Genomic DNA, 21,779 nt, shown 5'->3' with positions numbered 1-21,779 from the left:
AAAGTAATTAGTGCAAGGTGACATTGCAGCAGCCTGGCAGGGCATTCTGAGAGTTGTAGTTTTGCAACAGCTGTGTCTGGGTGGCGGAGGGGTGGGGGACACACGTTTCCTCCTGAAAACCTGAGGGAATCCCAGAACTGACCAGAGCTCCTCCCAGGCAAAGGGTTAAATCATCAGATGCCTGAACTAAGAATATCCCCTCCAGTGACTTCCCACCTGCCGCTCTCACCTTCCCGCGCTGCCACCTCGCGCCCTCCCAGCAGCAAAAATGTGAAGTTTTCCTCTGCGTCATTAAGACACAAATATAGGAACGTTATATGTTGTCACCCCCCATATACAATACCGTTCAAAAGTTTAGGGTCACTTAGAAATTTCCTTATTTTTGAAAGAAAAGCACAGTTTTTCCAATGAAGCTAACATTAAATGATTCAGAAATACACTCTATACATTGTTATTGTGGTAAATGACTATTATAGCTGCAGACGTCTGGTTTGTAGTGCAATATCTTCATAGGTGTATAGATTTCCAACAACCGTCACTCCAGTGTTCTTATGGTACTTTGTGTTTGCTAACTGTGTAAGAAGGCTAATGGATGGTTAGAAAACCCTTAAAAAACCCTTGTGCAAGTATGTTAGCACAGCTGAAAACAGTTTGGCTGATTAGAGAACCTATAAACCTGACCTTCCTTTGAGCTAGTTGAGAATCTGGAGCACTACATTTCTTGGTTCCATTAAACTCTCAAAATGGACAGAAAAAAAGAACTTTCATGTGAAGCTCGACAGTCTATTCTTGTTCTTAGAAATGAAGGCTATTCCATGTGAGAAATTGCCAAGAAACTGAAGATTTCCTACAACGGTGTGTCCTACTCCCTTCAGAGGAGAGCACAAACAGGCTCTAAGCAGAGTAGAAAGAGAAGTCTGAGGCTCTGCTGCACAACTGAGCAACAAGACAAGTACATTACAGTCTGTAGTTTGAGAAATCGACGCCTCACGCAAAACGCCAGTGTCAACGTCTACAGTGAAGAGGCGACTCCAGGATGCTGGCCTTCAGGGCAGAGTGCCAAAGAAAAAGCCATATCTGATACTGGCTAATAAAAGGAAAAGATTAATATGGGCAAAAGAACACAGACATTGGACAGAGGAAGATTGGAAAAAAGTGTTATGGACGACGAATCCAAGTTTGAGGTGCTTGGATCACACAGTAGAACATTTGTGAGACGCAGAATGACTGAAAAGATGCTGGAAGAGTGTGACGCCATCTGTCAAGCATGGTGGAGGTAATGTGATGGTCTGCGGTTGCTTTGGTGCTGGTAAAGTGGGAGATTTGTACAAGGTAAAAGGGATTATGAATAAGGAAGGCTATCACTCCATTGTGCAGCGCCATGCCATACCCTGTGGACAGCGCTTGGTTGGAGCCATTTTCATCCTACAACAGGACAATGACCCAAAGCCACCTCCAAATTATGCAAGAACTATTTAGGGAAGAAGCAGCAGCTGGTATCTATCTGTAATGGAGCGGCCAGCACAGTCACCAGTTCTCAGCCCCATTGAGCTGTTGTGGGAGCAGGTGGACCGTATGGGACACACAAAGTGCCCATCATGCCAAACCAACATGTGGGAGGGGCTTCTGGAAGCATGGGGGGAAATGTCTCCAGATTACATCAGCAAATTAACTGCTACAATGCCAAAGGTCTGCATTGCTGGAATTGCTGCAAAGGGAACATTCTGTGACGAGAGCAAAGCTTGAAGGAGAAAATTATTATTTAAAACAAAAATCTATTTTTCGAACCTTGTCAATGTCTGGACTAGATTTTACATTCATTAGGCAACTCATTGGATTAATTAAAGTATGAGTTTTCATGGAAAACACAAAATTGTCTGGGTGACCCCAAACTTTGGAACGGTAATGTATATATAATGGGGGAGGGCGTCATGTGACCATGGACAACCAAAATATCACCCGGCGCGCCCATCTCCTCACAGGGAAGATATCAATTATTAACATCACTGAGAATGCCTCCTATCCATCACCAGAGATCAGCGGTGACATCACTGAGAATGCCTCCTATCCATCACCAGAGATCAGAGGTGACCTCACTGAGAATGCCTCCTATCCATCACCAGAGATCAGAGGTGACATCACTGAGAATGTCTCCTATCCATCACCAGAGATCAGCGGTGACATCACTGAGAATGCCTCCTATCCATCACCAGAGATCAGCGGTGACATCACTGAGAATGTCTCCTATCCATCACCAGAGATCAGCGGTGACATCACTGAGAATGTCTCCTATCCATCACCAGAGATCAGCGGTGACATCACTGAGAATGTCTCCTATCCATCACCAGAGATCAGCGGTGACATCACTGAGAATGCCTCCTATCCATCACCAGAGATCAGAGATGACCTCACTGAGAATGCCTCCTATCCATCACCAGAGATCAGAGATGACCTCACTGAGAATGCCTCCTATCCATCACCAGAGATCTGAGGTGACATCACTGAGAATGCCTCCTATCCATCACCAGAGATCAGAGGTGACATCACTGAGAATGCCTCCTATCCATCACTAGAGATCAGCGGTGACATCACTGAGAATGTCTCCTATCCATCACTAGAGATCAGAGGTGACATCACTGAGAATGCCTCCTATCCATCACTAGAGATCAGAGGTGACATCACTGAGAATGCCTCCTATCCATCACCAGAGATCAGAGGTGACATCACTGAGAATGCCACCTATCCATCACCAGAGATCAGAGGTGACATCACTGAGAATGTCTCCTATCCATCACCAGAGATCAGAGGTGACATCACTGAGAATGCCTCCTATCCATCACCAGAGATCAGCGGTGACATCACTGAGAATGTCTCCTATCCATCACCAGAGATCAGCGGTGAAATCACTGAGAATGCCTCCTATCCATCACTAGAGATCAGCGGTGACATCACTGAGAATGCCTCCTATCCATCACCAGAGATCAGCGGTGACATCACTGAGAATGTCTCCTATCCATCACCAGAGATCAGCGGTGACATCACTGAGAATGTCTCCTGTCCATCACCAGAGATCAGCGGTGACATCACTGAGAATGTCTCCTATCCATCACCAGAGATCAGCGGTGACATCACTGAGAATGTCTCCTATCCATCACCAGAGATCAGCGGTGACCTTACTGAGAATGCCTCCTATCCATCACCAGAGATCAGCGGTGACATCAATGAGAATGCCTCCTATCCATCACCAGAGATCAGCGGTGACATCACTGAGAATGTCTCCTATCCATCACCAGAGATCAGCGGTGACATCACTGAGAATGCCTCCTATCCATCACCATAGATCAGCGGTGACATCACTGAGAATGTCTCCTATCCATCACCAGAGATCAGCGGTGACATCACTGAGAATGCCTCCAATCCATCACCAGAGATCAGAGGTGACATCACTGAGAATGCCTCCTATCCATCACCAGAGATCAGCGGTGACATCGCTGAGAATGCCTCCTATCCATCACCAGAGATCAGAGGTGACATCACTGAGAATGCCTCCTATCCATCACTAGAGATCAGCGGTGACATCACTGAGAATGTCTCCTATCTATCACCGGAGATCAGCGGTGACATCATTGAGAATGCCTCCTATCCATCACCTGAGATCAGCGGTGACATCACTGAGAATGTCTCCTATCCATCACCAGAGATCAAAGGTGACATCACTGAGAATGTCTCCTATCCATCACCAGAGATCAGAGGTGACATCACTGAGAATGCCTCCTATCCATCACCAGAGATCAGAGGTGACATCACTGAGAATGCCTCCTATCCATCACCAGAGATCAGAGGTGACATCACTGAGAATGCCTCCTATCCATCACCAGAGATCAGCGGTGACATCACTGAGAATGTCTCCTATCCATCACCAGAGATCAGCGGTGACATCACTGAGAATGCCTCCTATCCATCACCAGAGATCAGCGGTGACATCACTGAGAATGTCTCCTATCCATCACCAGAGATCAGAGGTGACATCACTGAGAATGCCTCCTATCCATCACCAGAGATCAGAGGTGACATCGCTGAGAATGTCTCCTATCCATCACCAGAGATCAGAGGTGACATCACTGAGAATGCCTCCTATCCATCACCAGAGATCAGCGGTGACATCACTGAGAATGCCTCCTATCCATCACCAGAGATCAGCGGTGACATCACTGAGAATGCCTCCTATCCATCACCAGAGATCAGCGGTGACATCACTGAGAATGTCTCCTATCCATCACCAGAGATCAAAGGTGACATCACTGAGAATGTCTCCTATCCATCACCAGAGATCAGAGGTGACATCACTGAGAATGCCTCCTATCCATCACCATAGATCAGCGGTGACATCACTGAGAATGCCTCCTATCCATCACCAGAGATCAGCGGTGACATCACTGAGAATGCCTCCTATCCATCACCAGAGATCAGAGGTGACATCACTGAGAATGCCTCCTATCCATCACCAGAGATCAGAGGTGACATCACTGAGAATGTCTCCTATCCATCACCAGAGATCAGCGGTGACATCACTGAGAATGCCTCCTATCCATCACCAGAGATCAGAGGTGACATCACTGAGAATGCCTCCTATCCATCACCAGAGATCAGCGGTGACATTACTGAGAATGCCTCCTATCCATCACCAGAGATCAGAGGTGACATCACTGAGAATGTCTCCTATCCATCACCAGAGATCAGAGGTGACATCACTGAGAATGCCTCCTATCCATCACCAGAGATCAGAGGTGACATCACTGAGAATGCCTCCTATCCATCACCAGAGATCAGCGGTGACATCACTGAGAATGCCTCCTATCCATCACCACAGATCAGCGGTGACATCACTGAGAATGTCTCCTATCCATCACCAGAGATCAGCGGTGACATCACTGAGAATGTCTCCTATCCATCACTAGAGATCAGAGGTGACATCACTGAGAATGTCTCCTATCCATCACCAGAGATCAGCGGTGACATCACTGAGAATGCCTCCTATCCATCACCAGAGATCAGAGGTGACATCACTGAGAATGCCTCCTATCCATCACCAGAGATCAGAGGTGACATCACTGAGAATGTCTCCTATCCATCACCAGAGATCAGCGGTGACATCACTGAGAATGCCTCCTATCCATCACCAGAGATCAGCGGTGACATCACTGAGAATGCCTCCTATCCATCACCAGAGATCAGCGGTGACATCACTGAGAATGTCTCCTATCCATCACCAGAGATCAGCGGTGACATCACTGAGAATGTCTCCTATCCATCACTAGAGATCAGAGGTGACATCACTGAGAATGTCTCCTATCCATCACCAGAGATCAGCGGTGACATCACTGAGAATGCCTCCTATCCATCACCAGAGATCAGAGGTGACATCACTGAGAATGCCTCCTATCCATCACCAGAGATCAGAGGTGACATCACTGAGAATGTCTCCTATCCATCACCAGAGATCAGCGGTGACATCACTGAGAATGCCTCCTATCCATCACCAGAGATCAGCGGTGACATCACTGAGAATGCCTCCTATCCATCACCAGAGATCAGCGGTGACATCACTGAGAATGTCTCCTATCCATCACCAGAGATCAGCGGTGACATCACTGAGAATGTCTCCTATCCATCACCAGAGATCAGCGGTATATCTCGATTTTTCCAAAGCGTTTGATACCGTGCCGCACAAGAGGTTGGTACACAAAATGAGAATGCTTGGTCTGGGGGAAAATGTGTGTAAATGGGTTAGTAACTGGCTTAGTGATAGAAAGCAGAGGGTGGTTATAAATGGTATAGTCTCTAACTGGGTCGCTGTGACCAGTGGGGACCGCAGGGGTCAGTATTGGGACCTGTTCTCTTCAACATATTCATTAATGATCTGGTAGAAGGTTTACACAGTAAAATATCGATATTTGCAGATGATACAAAACTATGTAAAGCAGTTAATACAAGAGAAGATAGTATTCTGCTACAGATGGATCTGGATAAGTTGGAAACTTGGGCTGAAAGGTGGCAGATGAGGTTTAACAATGATAAATGTAAGGTTATACACATGGGAAGAGGGAATCAATATCACCATTACACACTGAACGGGAAACCACTGGGTAAATCTGACAGGGAGAAGGACTTGGGGATCCTAGTTAATGATAAACTTACCTGGAGCAGCCAGTGCCAGGCAGCAGCTGCCAAGGCAAACAGGATCATGGGGTGCATTAAAAGAGGTCTGGATACACATGATGAGAGCATTATACTGCCTCTGTACAAATCCCTAGTTAGACCGCACATGGAGTACTGTGTCCAGTTTTGGGCACCGGTGCTCAGGAAGGATATAATGGAACTAGAGATTGTACAAAGGAGGGCAACAAAATTAATAAAGGGGATGGGAGAACTACAATACCCAGATAGATTAGCGAAATTAGGATTATTTAGTCTAGAAAAAAGAAGACTGAGGGGCGATCTAATAACCATGTATAAGTATATAAGGGGACAATACAAATATCTCGCTGAGGATCTGTTTATACCAAGGAAGGTGACGGGCACAAGGGGGCATTCTTTGCGTCTGGAGGAGAGAAGGTTTTTCCACCAACATAGAAGAGGATTCTTTACTGTTAGGGCAGTGAGAATCTGGAATTGCTTGCCTGAGGAGGTGGTGATGGCGAACTCAGTCGAGGGGTTCAAGAGAGGCCTGGATGTCTTCCTGGAGCAGAACAATATTGTATCATACAATTATTAGGTTCTGTAGAAGGACGTAGATCTGGGTATTTATTATGATGGAATATAGGCTGAACTGGATGGACAAATGTCTTTTTTCGGCCTTACTAACTATGTTACTATGTTACTATGTTACATCACTGAGAATGCCTCCTATCCATCACCAGAGATCAGCGGTGACATCACTGAGAATGCCTCCTATCCATCACTAGAGATCAGCGGTGACATCACTGAGAATGCCTCCTATCCATCACCAGAGATCAGCGGTGACATCACTGAGAATGTCTCCTATCCATCACCAGAGATCAGAGGTGACATCACTGAGAATGCCTCCTATCCATCACCAGAGATCAGCGGTGACATCACTGAGAATGCCTCCTATCCATCACCGGAGATCAGCGGTGACATTAGAGAATGTCTCCTATCCATCACCAGAGATCAGAGGTGACATCACTGAGAATGCCTCCAATCCATCACCAGAGATCAGAGGTGACATCACTGAGAATGCCTCCTATCCATCACCAGAGATCAGCGGTGACATCACTGAGAATGTCTCCTATCCATCACCAGAGATCAGAGGTGACATCACTGAGAATGCCTCCTATCCATCACCAGAGATCAGCGGTGACATCACTGAGAATGCCTCCTATCCATCACTAGAGATCAGCGGTGACATCACTGAGAATGTCTCCTATCCATCACCAGAGATCAGCGGTGACATCACTGAGAATGTCTCCTATCCATCACCAGAGATCAGAGGTGACATTACTGAGAATGCCTCCTATCCATCACCAGAGATCAGCGGTGACATCACTGAGAATGCCTCCTATCCATCACCAGAGATCAGAGGTGACACCACTGAGAATGTCTCCTATCCATCACCAGAGATCAGCGGTGACATCACTGAGAATGCCTCCTATCCATCACCAGAGATCAGAGGTGACATCACTGAGAATGTCTCCTATCCATCACCAGAGATCAGCGGTGACATCACTGAGAATGCCTCCTATCCATCACCGGAGATCAGAGGTGACATCACTGAGAATGCCTCCTATCCATCACCAGAGATCAGCGGTGTCATCACTGAGAATGCCTCTTATCTTATGATAGGCCACAGAGTAACAATATGGATGAAGCAGGCCTGTACAGCAGTACAAAGTATTTCAGGAAAGGGTTATGTTGATAGGCAGCTTGATTGTGGTGTTATCCTGGTGGGAATTATTTCAGGACCATGGTCAGCACCTCTGGTCGTCCATCACAGTCCTGGAGGTCCTTGCCCATCACAGATCGGCCTCAGCTGCTGCGCTCCTCTTCTATCCGGGTACTTGACACTGTTGGTGGCGGTTCCACACTGGGAGGAGGTGGGTGTTGGATCCCATTGTGCTCCACAGATGTCTGATCTCAGCTGACGATAATTACATAGGGGTGACAGCAGCGAGACAGTGATATTCCGAGCACACCCCGAAAACAGCCGCAAACAAAAGAGACAGCACCCACATAATGAGAGGGACAGGACCCCGGAGAAGAGCGAGACAGGAGAAGGTGGAGGGGGAATACAGGAACACAAAAATAGAAAGAGACGGCTGTATACCGAGGAAAGAGACAACAGAGGAGGCAAGAGAGTGAAAAGAGAGAGGGGGCAAGTGAGAAGGAAAGAGACAGCGAGCAGGACAAGAAACAGCAACTGAGAGAAAAGACTGCAACTGACAAAAGAAACTGCAAGTGAGAAGAGAGACTGCAACTGAGAGGAGAGACTGCAAGTGAGAAGAGACTGCTAGTGAGAGAAGAGACTGCAACTGAGAGGAGAGACTGCTAGTGAGAGGAGAGACTGCAACTGACAAAAGAAACTGCAAGTGAGAAGAGAGACTGCAACTGAGAGGAGAGACTGCAAGTGAGAAGAGACTGCTAGTGAGAGGAGAGACTGCAAGTGAGAAGAGACTGCTAGTGAGAGAAGAGACTGCAACTGACAAAAGAAACTGCAAGTGAGAAGAGACTGCAACTGAGAGGAGAGACTGCAAGTGAGAAGAGACTGCTAGTGAGAGGAGAGACTGCAAGTGAGAAGAGACTGCTAGTGAGAGAAGAGACTGCAACTGACAAAAGAAACTGCAAGTGAGAAGAGACTGCAACTGAGAGGAGAGACTGCAAGTGAGAAGAGACTGCTAGTGAGAGAAGAGACTGCAACTGAGAGGAGAGACTGCTAGTGAGAGGAGAGACTGCAACTGACAAAAGAAACTGCAAGTGAGAAGAGAGACTGCAACTGAGAGGAGAGACTGCTAGTGAGAGGAGAGACTGCAACTGACAAAAGAAACTGCAAGTGAGAAGAGAGACTGCAACTGAGAGGAGAGACTGCAAGTGAGAAGAGACTGCTAGTGAGAGGAGAGACTGCAAGTGAGAAGAGACTGCTAGTGAGAGAAGAGACTGCAACTGACAAAAGAAACTGCAAGTGAGAAGAGACTGCAACTGAGAGGAGAGACTGCAAGTGAGAAGAGACTGCTAGTGAGAGAAGAGACTGTAACTGAGAGAAGAGACTGCAACTGAGAGGAGAGACTGCTAGTGAGAAGAGACTGCTAGTGGGAGAAGAGACTGTAAGTGAAAAGAGACTGCTAGTCAGAGAAGAGACTGCTAGTGAGAGAAGAGACTGCTAGTCAGAGAAGAGACTGCTAGTGAGAGAAGAGACTGTAAGTGAGAGAAGAGACTGCAACTGAGAAGAGACTGCTAGTGGGAGAAGAGACTGTAAGTAAAAAGAGACTGCTAGTGAGAGAAGAGACTGTAAGTGAGAGAAGAGACTGCAACTGAGAGGAGAGACTGCAAGTGAGAAGAGACTGCTAGTGGGAGAAGAGACTGCAAGTGAGAGAAGAGACTGTAAGTGAGAAGAGACTGCAAGTGAGAGAAGAGACTGTAAGTGAGAAGAGACTGCAAGTGAGAGAAGAGACTGCAAGTGAGAGAAGAGACTGCAAGTGAGAGAAGAGACTGCAAGTGAGAGAAGAGACTGTAAGTGAGAAGAGACTGCAAGTGAGAGAAGAGATAGCGTGCAAGACAAAAGAGAGTGAGCGAGAGAAGAGACGGCAAGCGAAAACTAGAAACTTGTTGTAAGGACAGTGAGACGTCACCGCGCTCCAAACTCCTCTCCCCTCATTGTGACCCAGTGTGAGGATATGATGATTACGGTACATGTGAGGGGCTTCTGATTTGATGCAGACCCCTAACGTCCTGCCAGTAGGTAACCCAAGACCAAGGAGGGAGCTCAGTGTGCCCTCCACCTGTGCGCCCTCCGTCAGCGCCCCCTCTGCCAGTGCGCTGACAGAGGTGGAAACTGTCAGCTTTTTCCAGTGCAGAGGCTGCTGTAATCACAGGACCTCGTTAGCCAGCAGGTCCCTCTGTAGACACAGACGGCTGCCATTACCTGTTTGGGTGAGACATTCAGGTTATTGCCTCTCTCTCTTAGGCCTCCTTCACACGTCCTGGTGATTCCTGTCCAGGAAAACCCAGTACAGAGGTTAGTAATCTAGGAAAAGGGGACAATATCCCAAAAGATTCCAAGGCTATTAATAACAACTCACAGCTGTTTGCTTAGCCTTTACTGGTGAGTTTACGGGGGATCCCAGAAAAAAATGACGTAGGGTCCACCTATAAATTCTAACCTGCAAAGGCTAAGCAGACACCTGTGGGTTGATATTAATAACCTGGGAAGGAACCAGAGTTATTGGCCCCCTACTCCCAGGCTACCAACACCAGCCCTCAGCTGCCCCAGAAATGGAGCACCCATAAGGTGTGTCAAATCTGGCGCTTAGCCTCATCCTTCCCATTTGCTCTGTAGTGGTGGCAAGTGGGGTGATAGTTGTGGGGTTGATGTCAGCTTTGTATTGTCAGGAAACGTCAAGCCAAAGGGTTAGTAATGTAGAGGGGTCTCTAAGACGCCCCCATTACTAACCCCATAGTAAGTATTGAAATAAACATACAGCAAGAATAAAATCCTTTATTAGAAATAACACAAAACATCTTGTTTTACAGCTTTAATTATAAATAGAAAACAAAGTCATAATCACCTTTACACCTAATCCATTGAAGCCCTTGTCACCTGTAAAAAAACCTAAAACAGTAAGTATTGAAATAAACATACAGCAAGAATAAAATCCTTTATTAGAAATAACACAAAACATCTTGTTTTACAGCTTTAATTATAAATAGAAAACAAAGTCATAATCACCTTTACACCTAATCCATTGAAGCCCTTGTCACCTGTAAAAAAGACTAAAATACTAAACAACCATATCCCATATAATTCATACTGTTCCATGCCGTAATCCATCTCTGCAACATCTGGTTTACAACCTGGAGGGTGGCATGATACGATTGTCCAGGCTGAAAACCAGGAGACAAAGAGGTGCTGTCACCGTGGCACGCATTCTGTCCATGCTGCTCAATAAAAACTGACATGTCTGCGTGTTTTCCCACGGACACACCGTGATGTGTGCGCACCACCATTGAACACAATGGGTGTGTGTGTCAGTATTTGCGGCCCTTAAAAAATGGACTGTACTGGACATAAAAAACGGAGGTGTAAAGAAGGCCTTAGACCGTCAGTCTGTCCCGCAGCAGGGAGGAAGAAAATGGCTGCAGTAATCCAGCAATGTTACGCGTCATGTCCAAGGTCCGCCCAACATGATTATAGGCTGACACTGATGGGATTTATAGTTCTCTTTCCTTTATTCACTTTGCAATTTGTCATTTAAAAAAAAATCTATTAACACTTTCATTACTGTGTTTATGTTGGAAATTTGCAGAGGATGTAGAGTGCATGACCCCGCCCACTGTGCACTTGTAACTCATTAGCATACAATATCCATTATGGATTTCTCTAAAATAGCAAATTAAGCTTTACAGGAAAGGCGAGGACTTACTCAGCAGGAGAGCACCTTGTGAATAAAATCCTGATGACCCGTTCTCTTTATAACAGGGTCGGCAAATCCATAAGAAATCCACAACACCAACGCGTTTCCGCCATCTCCTGCCAGCACTCATCATTGGTGTGCGGCACATGATGCCGGAAGCGCACTGGCAATGTGGACTTTTTACAGATTTTCTGGACCTGATTCAAACATTTTGGAATAAATTATTTAATAAATTTTCATACATTTATTCAGCCGAAGCTTCAATCAGTGGATTCACACGGACGCAGGATGGCGGAATATTATGTGTGTGTACACGTGCGTATGAAGCTAAGCACATATACAAATGTCCGAGTGTGTTTATGTCTGTACGTGTATAAATGTCAGTATGTATGTGTGTTTACCCATTTGGGCGCCATGTAGGGGGGCTACACGTGTGTATATGTCTGTATGTCCCGGAGACCCCTTCTCCCTGGTAGTGAATGGTGTCTGTGTGCAGCAGGCGGCTGTGGTTGCCCCTGTTTGGGCGCCATGTAGGGGGGCTACACGTGTGTATATGTCTGTATGTACCGGAGACCCCTTCTCCCTGGTAGTGAATGGTGTCTGTGTGCAGCAGGCGGCTGTGGTTGCCCCTGTTTGGGCGCCATGTAGGGGGGCTACACGTGTGTATATGTCTGTATGTACCGGGGACCCCTTCTCCCTGGTAATGGATGGTGTCTGTGTGCAGCAGGCGGCTGTGGTTGCCCCCTTTGGGCACCATGTAGGGGGGCTACACGTGTGTATATGTCTGTATGTACCGGGGACCCCTTCTCCCTGGTAATGAATGGTGTCTGTGTGCAGCAGGCGGCTGTGGTTGCCCCCTTTGGGCACCATGTAGGGGGGCTACACGTGTGTATATGTCTGTATGTCCCGGAGACCCCTTCTCCCTGGTAATGAATGGTGTCTGTGTGCAGCAGGCGGCTGTGGTTGCCCCCTTTGGGCACCATGTAGGGGGGCTACACGTGTGTATATGTCTGTATGTCCCGGAGACCCCTTCTCCCTGGTAATGAATGGTGTCTGTGTGCAGCAGGCGTCTGTGGTTGCCCCTGTTTGGGCACCATGTAGGGGGGCTACACATGTGTATATGTCTGTATGTACCGGAGACCCCTTCTCCCTGGTAATGAATGGTGTCTGTGTGCAGCAGGCGTCTGTGGTTGCCCCTGTTTGGGCACCATGTAGGGGGGCTACACGTGTGTATATGTCTGTATGTCCCGGAGACCCCTTCTCCCTGGTAATGAATGGTGTCTGTGTGCAGCAGGCGTCTGTGGTTGCCCCTGTTTGGGCACCATGTAGGGGGGCTACACGTGTGTATATGTCTGTATGTACCGGAGACCCCTTCTCCCTGGTAATGAATGGTGTCTGTGTGCAGCAGGCGGCTGTGGTTGCCCCTGTTTGGGCGCCATGTAGGGGGGCTACACGTGTGTGTATATGTCTGTATGTACCGGGGACCCCTTCTCCCTGGTAATGAATGGTGTCTGTGTGCAGCAGGCGGCTGTGGTTGCCCCTGTTTGGGCGCCATGTAGGGGGGCTACACGTGTGTATATGTCTGTATGTACCGGAGACCCCTTCTCCCTGGTAGTGAATGGTGTCTGTGTGCAGCAGGCGGCTGTGGTTGCCCCTGTTTGGGCACCATGTAGGGGGGCTACACGTGTGTATATATCTGTATGTACCGGAGACCCCTTCTCCCTGGTAATGAATGGTGTCTGTGTGCAGCAGGCGGCTGTGGTTGCCCCTGTTTGGGCGCCATGTAGGGGGGCTACACGTGTGTATATGTCTGTATGTACCGGAGACCCCTTCTCCCTGGTAATGAATGGTGTCTGTGTGCAGCAGGCGGCTGTGGTTGCCCCTGTTTGGGCGCCATGTAGGGGGGCTACACGTGTGTATATATCTGTATGTACCGGAGACCCCTTCTCCCTGGTAATGAATGGTGTCTGTGTGCAGCAGGCGGCTGTGGTTGCCCCCTTTGGGCACCATGTAGGGGGGCTACACGTGTGTGTATATGTCTGTATGTACCGGAGACCCCTTCTCCCTGGTAATGAATGGTGTCTGTGTGCAGCAGGCGGCTGTGGTTGCCCCCTTTGGGCACCATGTAGGGGGGCTACACGTGTGTGTATATGTCTGTATGTACCGGAGACCCCTTCTCCCTGGTAATGGATGGTGTCTGTGTGCAGCAGGCGGCTGTGGTTGCCCCCTTTGGGCGCCATGTAGGGGGGCTACACGTGTGTATATGTCTGTATGTACCGGAGACCCCTTCTCCCTGGTAATGAATGGTGTCTGTGTGCAGCAGGCGGCTGTGGATGGAGGTTGCCCCTGTTTGGGCGCCATGTAGGGGGGCTACACGTGTGTATATATCTGTATGTACCGGAGACCCCTTCTCCCTGGTAGTGAATGGTGTCTGTGTGCAGCAGGCGGCTGTGGTTGCCCCTGTTTGGGCGCCATGTAGGGGGGCTACACGTGTGTATATGTCTGTATGTACCGGAGACCCCTTCTCCCTGGTAATGAATGGTGTCTGTGTGCAGCAGGCGGCTGTGGTTGCCCCTGTTTGGGCGCCATGTAGGGGGGCTACACGTGTGTATATGTCTGTATGTACCGGAGACCCCTTCTCCCTGGTAATGAATGGTGTCTGTGTGCAGCAGGCGGCTGTGGTTGCCCCTGTTTGGGCGCCATGTAGGGGGGCTACACGTGTGTATATGTCTGTATGTACCGGAGACCCCTTCTCCCTGGTAATGAATGGTGTCTGTGTGCAGCAGGCGGCTGTGGTTGCCCCCTTTGGACGCCATGTAGGGGGGCTACACGTGTGTATATGTCTGTATGTACCGGAGACCCCTTCTCCCTGGTAATGGATGGTGTCTGTGTGCAGCAGGCGGCTGTGGTTGCCCCCTTTGGGCACCATGTAGGGGGGCTACCCGTGTGTATATGTCTGTATGTACCGGAGACCCCTTCTCCCTGGTAATGAATGGTGTCTGTGTGCAGCAGGCGGCTGTGGTTGCCCCCTTTGGGCACCATGTAGGGGGGCTACCCGTGTGTATATGTCTGTATGTACCGGAGACCCCTTCTCCCTGGTAATGAATGATGTCTGTGTGCAGCAGGCGGCTGTGGTTGCCCCCTTTGGGCACCATGTAGGGGGGCTACACATGTGTATATGTCTGTATGTACCGGAGACCCCTTCTCCCTGGTAATGAATGGTGTCTGTGTGCAGCAGGCGGCTGTGGTTGCCCCCTTTGGGCACCATGTAGGGGGGCTACCCGTGTGTATATGTCTGTATGTACCGGAGACCCCTTCTCCCTGGTAATGAATGATGTCTGTGTGCAGCAGGCGGCTGTGGTTGCCCCCTTTGGGCACCATGTAGGGGGGCTACACGTGTGTATATGTCTGTATGTACCGGAGACCCCTTCTCCCTGGTAATGAATGGTGTCTGTGTGCAGCAGGCGGCTGTGGATGGAGGTTGCCCCTGTTTGGGCACCATGTAGGGGGGCTACCCGTGTGTATATGTCTGTATGTACCGGAGACCCCTTCTCCCTGGTAGTGAATGGTGTCTGTGTGCAGCAGGCGGCTGTGGTTGCCCCTGTTTGGGCGCCATGTAGGGGGGCTACACGTGTGTATATGTCAGTATGTACCGGAGACCCCTTCTCCCTGGTAATGAATGATGTCTGTGTGCAGCAGGCGGCTGTGGTTGCCCCTGTTTGGGCACCATGTAGGGGGGCTACACGTGTGTATATGTCTGTATGTACCGGAGAACCCTTCTCCCTGGTAATGAATGGTGTCTGTGTGCAGCAGGCGGCTGTGGTTGCCCCCTTTGGGCACCATGTAGGGGGGCTACACGTGTGTATATGTCTGTATGTCCCGGAGACCCCTTCTCCCTGGTAATGGATGGTGTCTGTGTGCAGCAGGCGGCTGTGGTTGCCCCTGTTTGGGCGCCATGTAGGGGGGCTACACGTGTGTATATGTCTGTATGTACCGGAGAACCCTTCTCCCTGGTAATGAATGGTGTCTGTGTGCAGCAGGCGGCTGTGGTTGCCCCCTTTGGGCACCATGTAGGGGGGCTACACGTGTGTATATGTCTGTATGTACCGGAGACCCCTTCTCCCTGGTAATGAATGGTGTCTGTGTGCAGCAGGCGGCTGTGGTTGCCCCCTTTGGGCACCATGTAGGGGGGCTACACGTGTGTATATGTCTGTATGTACCGGAGACCCCTTCTCCCTGGTAATGAATGGTGTCTGTGTGCAGCAGGCGGCTGTGGTTGCCCCCTTTGGGCACCATGTAGGGGGGCTACACGTGTGTGTGCGTGTGTGGCTCGCTGCCTGCCTACTCTGCTCAGCACCGAGTCCCTGTCATCCTACGTCGCCGTCGTCTCTCTCGCACTCTCATCCTCCCGGGCTTCCCTGCTGTCTCGCTGCCTGCTCTCTGACTGCTCTCTTCTCGCCTGCTCCTCTCCTCTCGTTTATTGTCCTGCCCCTCTCCTGCTTCCCAGAGGATGAAAGGATGAAGCGGCAGCGGGCTCCTGGCATCGTCACCACCTGAAGCCCCATTGTTGGGGGGGTGTCCATGACTGGCACACGCTGTCTCCTGGCTGTCATCTACCTCCGAGGGGCACGGTAAGGATCACACCGAATATCGGGGAGGATTTGGTGCTGATGTTGGAAGAGACTTTAGACCAGCGGGAACAGGTGCTGTGTGATGGCCGGGCGGGGGTCACACCTGCCGTCAGTATGTCGGCCCCTCATTAACCCCTTTCCTGCCAGTGCAGCACAGATGTGGGTGATGGGTGTAATGGTGACGTGTGATGTCAGACATGTAAGGTCAGGTGTCTGTGGGGGGATTGTGATGACTGGCGTTATCCTGGGTGAATGGAGTATCTGACACATATGCCCGTGGCACAGCAGGGGCACCACATATATCTATATGCCAATCCAGCCCCATCTCCCCCCATAGGTCCCGTCCAACCCCCATAACAAGTCTCCTCTTCCTACGGAGGATGGGCGCTGAGGCTGGCACAGGTTAGGGGGCCCAGTACATGGTACATATGATAAACAGGGGACCCCCAAATCCACATCATGGAGACCCATGTAATGGACCGAGCGCCTCTGGGTCACAATAACCATTGCTTGCCTAATGTGGCTGCACGGTGGTGGATTTTCAGCTCTGCGGAAGAGTGTTTCTATGAACCTGGTGGGCTACATACAATTACTGGGGTCTTATGATGCCATCGATAACAAGTCCGGAGGTTCCCCACTCCAATAGTGGGATGAAATAGTATTTGTGCAGCAGACCCCTTTATAAATACACCCGCCATCTTGGCGCTATATTTCCTCTTGTGCGCCGCAATTAATTTTTATTGCCATTTCTAACTATTTTGGTAAGAACACAAATTTTTGTACGTCCTACCGATATAATGTGCAAAGATGAGCGACGTGACCGACCGAGCACGTGATTGATATCAGCCACTCCACATATAACGTTCCGGTACTATTATAAGCTGAAGACTACAGGGTCACCGGCCCTTTATCTGACAAGTCAATCATTGGGAGGATCTGAACCCTTCAATCTGGGACTGTAAAACTATGGGGGTATATGGGAGTAGGGGGCACGCGAGCGTCCGGAATAAGGAGCCTAATGTGGACGATTGTAACTGAAAACACCGAACAAAGATAAAAAGATAAAGATACCGTACTCCTCCACCCGACACTATAGACCCGAATGTACAGGAACGAGAGCCGACACGGGGGAAGGGCAGCAGGACGAGCGAACAAAACATTGCCCCGCCATCAATATAGAATTTGATGTGTACGACCGATGGAGAATTCCTCCAAATATGTATGATATGTTGTATTATTTTCACAGGAGCAGTATTCTAGTAGTTATATTCTTGTACATAGGAGCAGTATTATAGTAGTTATATTCTTGTACGTAGGGGCAGTATTATAGTAGTTATATTCTTGTACACAGGGGGCAGTATTATAGTAGTTATATTCTTGTACATAGGAGCAGTATTATAGTATATTTTGGTACATAGAGGGCAGTATTATAGTAGTTATATTCTTGTATATAGGAGCAGTATTATAATAGTTATATTCTTGTACATAGGAGCAGTATTATAGTAGTTATATTCTTGTACATAGGAGCAGTATTATAGTAGTTATATTCTTGTACATAGGGGGCAGTATTATAGTAGTTATATTCTTGTATATAGGAGCAGTATTATAATAGTTATATTCTTGTACATAGGAGCAGTATTATAGTAGTTATATTCTTGTACATAGGAGCAGTATTATAGTAGTTATATTCTTGTACATAGGGGGCAGTATTATAGTAGTTATATTCTTGTACATAGGAGCAGTATTATAGTAGTTATATTCTTGTACATAGGAGCAGTATTATAGTAGTTATATTCTTGTACATAGGAGCAGTATTATAGTAGTTATATTCTTGTACATAGGGACAGTATTATAGTAGTTATATTCTTGTACATAGGAGCAGTATTATAGTAGTTATATTCTTGTACATAGGGGGCAGTATTATAGTAGTTATATTCTTGTACATAGGAGCAGTATTATAGTAGTTATATTCTTGTACATAGAGGCAGTATTATAGTAGTTATATTCTTGTACATAGGAGCAGTATTATAGTAGTTATATTCTTGTACATAGAGGGCAGTATTATAGTAGTTATATTCTTGTACATAGGAGCAGTATTATAGTAGTTATGTTCTTGTACATAGGAGCAGTATTATAGTAGCTATGTTCTTGTACATAGGGGCAGTATTATAGTAGTAATATTCTTGAAAATAGGGGCAGTATTATAGTAGTTATATTCTCGTACATAGGAGCAGTATTATAGTAGTTATTTTCTTGTACATAGGACAGTATTATAGTAGTTATATTCTTGTACATAGGGGCAGTATTATAGTAGTTATATTCTTGTACATAGGGGCAGTATTATAGTAGTTATATTCTTGTACATAGGGGCAGTATTATAGTAGTTATATTCTTGTACGTAGGGGCAGTATTATAGTAGTTATATTCTTGTACATAGGGGCAGTATTATAGTAGTTATATTCTTGTACATAGGGCAGTATTATAGTAGTTATTTTCTTGTACATAGGAGCAGTATTATAGTAGTTATACTATTTTACATAAGGGCAGTATTATAGTAGTTATATTCTTGTACATAGGGGCAGTATTATAGTAGTTATATTCTTGTACATAGGAGCAGTATTATAGTAGTTATATTCTTGTACATAGGAGCAGTATTATAGTAGTTATATTCTTGTACATAGGAGCAGTATTATAATAGTTATATTCTTGTACATAGGATCAGTATTATAGTGGTTATATTCTTGTACATAGGGGGCAGTATAATAGTAGTTATATTCTTGTACATAGGAGCAGTATTATAGTAGTTATACTATTTTACATAAGGGCAGTATTATAGTAGTTATATTCTTGTACATAGGGGCAGTATTATAGTAGTTATATTCTTGTACATAGGAGCAGTATTATAGTAGTTATATTCTTGTACATAGGAGCAGTATTATAGTAGTTATATTCTTGTACATAGGATCAGTATTATAGTGGTTATATTCTTGTACATAGGGGGCAGTATAATAGTAGTTATATTCTTGTACATAGGAGCAGTATTATAGTAGTTATATTCTTGTACATAGGAGCAGTATTATAGTAGTTATATTCTTGTACATAGGGGCAGTATTATAGTAGTTATATTCTTGTACATAGGGGCAGTATTATAGTAGTTATATTCTTGTACATAGGAGCAGTATTATAGTAGTTATATTCTTGTACATAGGAGCAGTATTATAGTAGTTATATTCTTGTACATAGGATCAGTATTATAGTGGTTATATTCTTGTACATAGGGGGCAGTATAATAGTAGTTATACTATTTTACATAGGGGTTAGTATTACAGTAATTATATTTTTTGCCTGAGGTCTACATCATTGTCATCCTATATGAAAGTTTACAACATCCGTGTCCTTCCTGGCACTTTCTCCACATTCTGATATTACAGAGGCCCCAGAATAGATTGCAGATCTCTCTGCCCATTATCTTTTCACCTCGACGTCGGCTCCCGCAGTGGGTGCGGAGCTGTCAGGATCTGTACAATGCCGGTCTCTGCCCCCTGTAAATGTCATGTCTTCTCAGACCATACAGATTAGAATGGCTATAGCTTTGTCCACGTTACTGTTGTGGATTATTTTTATACCATCTTTGATGGATCAGTATTTTAAGAGATTCAGAAATATTTCTGCGGGATCCCATATATTGGTTATAATGGTGCCTATCACATATTATTGGGGTTTGATTTTTCCCCCCGACTTTCATTATGTTTATTGTAAATAAAGCTGGTTGAAATGAACACCCCGGGCCTTCAAAACAAGTAGGCTCAAGTGGTTCAGCTTTCATTTTCTAAACTGCACTGACCAAATACAGTGTTAACTGTTAAGGGTTTGTTCATTATTATTTTTTTTTTTAAGTTTTTAACAGAAGTCTCTATACAGTATGTTCTTCTTTGTGATATACTCTCTGTACCAGACCCCTGAGGGCAGATTCCAGGGGACACAGAGTATATGTTACAGAATGGAGGCAAAGGATTGTCAATAAAGTTAATTTAAATGAACAAAGATGTTCACCATTTATATGTGCTTTATAGGACATGGAATCAGGCGTTGCCGCCAGTTTTGTATATGGCAGAAGCGATGGGATTGGTTGCCGTAGCAGCGCCTCCATGTTCTGCCCACTCCGGTTCTGATTCGGACCTGGATATAAAAACAATTAGCTGCCAGGCCGATTGTACCCGGTGCTAACAATGTCCGCAGTCCGAGGAGACCACATTAAGAGAACGAAGAGAAAGTCATAACCAGGAGGAGCAGGTGCAGCAAACATGACACCTGAACCCGCACTCAGAAGTGAATGGAATATAGTCACTAAAGGCCAAATCTACCGAAAGGGAAGAGAGAGGGACAAGACGGGAAGAGGGAGAGGAACAAGATGGGAAGAGGGAGAGGGTCAAGACAGGAAGAGAAAGAGGGATCAGAATGGAAGGGAAGAGAGAGAGACAAGACAGGAAGAGAAGAAAAGCGTGACAAGATGGGAAGGAAAGAGAAAGAGGAACAAGACAGTAAGGGGAGAGAGAGGGACAAGACGGGAAGATAAAGAGGAACAAGACGGGAAGGGGAGAGAGAGGGACAAGACGGGAAGATAAAGAGGAACAAGACAGTAAGGGGAGAGAGAGGGACAAGACGGGAAGATAAAGAGGAACAAGACGGGAAGGGGAGAGAGAGGGACAAGACGGGAAGATAAAGAGGAACAAGACGGGAAGGGGAGAGAGAGGGACAAGACGGGAAGATAAAGAGGAACAAGACGGGAAGGGAAGAAAGAGAAGACGAGAAGGGAAAAGAGAGAGACAAGATGGGAAGGGAAGAGAGGGACAAAACGGGAAAGGGAAGAGAGAGAAGGTCAAGACAGGAAGGGAAGAGAGAGAAGGTCAAGATGGGAAGAGAAAAAGGAACAAGATACAAAGGGGAGAGAGAGGGACAAGACGGGAAGAGAAAGTGGAACAAGACGGGAAGGGAAGAAAGAGAGAAGACGAGAAGGGAAAACAGAGAGACAAGATGGGAAGGGAAGAGAGGGACAAAACGGGAAAGGAAAAGAGAGAAGGTCAAGACGGGAAGGGAAGAGAGAGAAGGTCAAGATGGGAAGAGAAAGAGGAACAAGACGAGAAGGGAAGAAAGAGACAAGACGGGAAGGAAAGAAAAAGAGGGTCAAGACAGGTAGTTAAGAGAAAGAGGGTCAAGTCAGGAAAGGAAGAGAGGGACAAGACAGGAAGGGGGCAGGAAGGGAGAGAAAGAGGGACAAGATGGGAAAGAAAGAGAAAAGGGACAAGACGGGAAAGGAAGAGAGAGAGGGACAAGAAGGGAAGAGAAAGAGGGGCAAGATGGGAAGAGAGTAGGACAAGACGGGAAGGGAAGAGAGAGAGAGGGACAAGACAGTAGGGGAAGAGAGAGAGGGACAAGAAGGGAAGAGAGAGGGACAAGACAGGAAGGGATGAGAGAAGGGCAAGACAGTAAGGGAAGAGAGAGG

The 21,779-nt window shown here is 47.0% G+C and overlaps 2 protein-coding genes across 4 annotated transcripts in view; one reads left to right on the top strand and one right to left on the bottom strand.

Moving 5' to 3' along the window:
• CACNA2D4 (calcium voltage-gated channel auxiliary subunit alpha2delta 4) overlaps positions 1-21,779 on the bottom strand; it is a 158,688-nt gene that overhangs the window by 36,728 nt on the left and 100,181 nt on the right. The gene's annotated exons all lie outside the window — the stretch shown is intronic.
• LRTM2 (leucine rich repeats and transmembrane domains 2) overlaps positions 15,961-21,779 on the top strand; it is a 34,279-nt gene continuing 28,460 nt past the window's right edge. Inside the window, exon 1 of the mRNA XM_069762932.1 lies at positions 15,961-16,276. The gene's annotated coding sequence lies outside the window, so the exon portion shown is untranslated. The remainder of the gene's footprint in view (positions 16,277-21,779) is intronic.

Source organism: Ranitomeya imitator, chromosome 4 (genome assembly GCF_032444005.1).
Source record: "Ranitomeya imitator isolate aRanImi1 chromosome 4, aRanImi1.pri, whole genome shotgun sequence".
In the NCBI taxonomy this organism is placed as follows: Eukaryota; Metazoa; Chordata; class Amphibia; order Anura; family Dendrobatidae; genus Ranitomeya; species Ranitomeya imitator.
The sequence above is the reverse complement of the archived record's forward strand: the minus strand, read 5'-3'. Positions and strand labels throughout refer to the sequence as shown.